General features: G+C 50.2%; 1 non-coding gene across 1 annotated transcript; it reads left to right on the plus strand.

Moving 5' to 3' along the window:
* The first annotated feature begins 1,187 nt into the window (after nucleotides 1-1,187).
* Nucleotides 1,188-1,260, plus strand: TRNAQ-CUG (transfer RNA glutamine (anticodon CUG)). Its single transcript has one exon. It is a non-coding gene; the product is annotated as a tRNA-Gln (tRNA).
* The last annotated feature ends 609 nt before the right edge of the window (nucleotides 1,261-1,869 follow it).

The following is a 1,869-nucleotide window of genomic DNA, read 5'->3' on the forward strand; positions in this document are numbered from 1 at the left end:
CAAACCCAGAGAGGGGACATGGAGGGAAGGGCAGGAGTGGAGAAACAACCCAGAACAGTAGGTGCTTAAGAGCTGGGTGACCTGGAGCAGGTAACAGAACTTTCTTCGGCCTCCATTTCCTCGTCTGAGGTCGGGAATATTTTAGCACCTCCCTCAAAGCAGTAACCTGAGGATAACAGGATTCGTGCCTTTTGTTGGAGGCGCTCCAAGGGGATTCCTTAACCCAGCCAGGGGCTGGGAAGAGTGAGGGGTCGGGACTTTAAAGCCTGCCCAGTCCCTACTCTCACGGGCTTACCAAAAAGTTGTGTGTTGTGTGCAGGATTCAGGGCAGACTAGCACCATTGTGGCATTTGACCATATGCCTCCTACATCCTTGGGAGGCAGGTGCAGTTAGGAGCCCATGTACCAGCGGGGAAAACTGAGAGGTTTAACTTGGCGGAAACCACACAGAGACATGGCAGGGGCAGGGCAGAGTTGCATTCAGCTGACTCCTGTTCCCAGAAGTTCCCTCCAAAACTCCCTGCCCTCCTCCCACACACACCACCTCCCCGAGCATTTCCTGTTCCTTTTTTTTTTCCTGAGTAAAGCTCTATGCCCTACTTGGGGCTTGAACTCAGGACCAGATCAAAAGTCTCATACTCTACCAACTGAGCCAGACAGGAATGCAAAACCTCTAAGCTCACTCCCTTGCTGCCCTGGCTCCAACCAATCAATTCTTAAGCTGCCCTCCACCCTTCTTCCACTCCCCTGCCTCCACCAACCGGCTGAGCCACATATTGTTTCCTCCCCCAAGACACTTCTTGCCCTATGAGAATTCCAAAGCCAGCTGCTGAAACTGGGATATTTTCATCTCACTTAATGTGTCTTCCCGGTCAGGTGCCATGGCAGGCAGGGCGCCCAGGGGTGAGGAAGATGCCCTGTTCCCACCCTTGTCCAGCTCTGGGCTCGGGGGTACATCCAGTGTCAGGCACATGATCACAGATGTGCAGTTTTAAGGCCCCCAGCTTCAAGTGGAGAGTGGAAAGAAAGAAGAAGGAAGGAGAGCCTGGGGAGCCTGGAGCTCTGGGAAGGGACTGGGGTGGACTGGAGAGGGGGTGGCAGGAGGAGGCAGAGTGAGATCAAATGCTGTAGGCTTAAGGAACCAGACCCCCAAGACTGGACATTTGAAATGAGGAAGTTCTCAGGGTGCCTGGCTGGCTCAGTTGGTAGAGCATGTGACTCTGGATCTCAAGGTTGTGAGTTCGAGCCCCACACTGGGTGTAGAGATTACTTAAAAAAATAAATAAGATGAAATGAGGAACTTCTCAGCTAAGTGAAAGATGCAGTGCTGTCTGTAAGAGGGAAAACTGAAATACCCCAGAAATTAATCCAAGGGGGAAATGGATGGAGGCTTTGCATCAAAGCCATTCCCTGAAATACCTCCCAGGAGTTAAAACAAATGAACCAGAGCCGCATGTATGGGTATGAACAAATCTCAAAAAGTGAAGAAGAAAGGCCAGTTTTTAAACCTACAAAGGAGGGCGCCTGGGTGGCTCAGTTGGTTAAGCGACTGCCTTCGGCTCAGGTCATGATCCTGGAGTCCTGGGATCGAGTCCCACATTGGGCTCCCGGATCAGCAGGGAGTCTGCTTCTCCCTCTGACCCTTCCCCGTCTCATGCTCTCTCTCTCTCATTCTCTCTCTCAAATAAATAAATAAAATCTATAAAAAAAAAAAGAATTTAAAAAATAAACCTGCAAAGGAATGCTTTCCCAAATATGGTATGTGGCTGCACAGATATGTAGTAAAAGATAAAAACTAAAAAGGTATCTCAGGCATAGAGGTATTAACTATAAGAGAACGGTGTCCTGGGGGAGGGAGGGAGGGAGGAA

This window comes from Eumetopias jubatus, unplaced genomic scaffold (genome assembly GCF_037043125.1).
Source record: "Eumetopias jubatus isolate StellerSeaLion01/CBP00866 unplaced genomic scaffold, mEumJub1_p1.0 scaffold_10, whole genome shotgun sequence".
Lineage (NCBI taxonomy): Eukaryota > Metazoa > Chordata > Mammalia > Carnivora > Otariidae > Eumetopias > Eumetopias jubatus.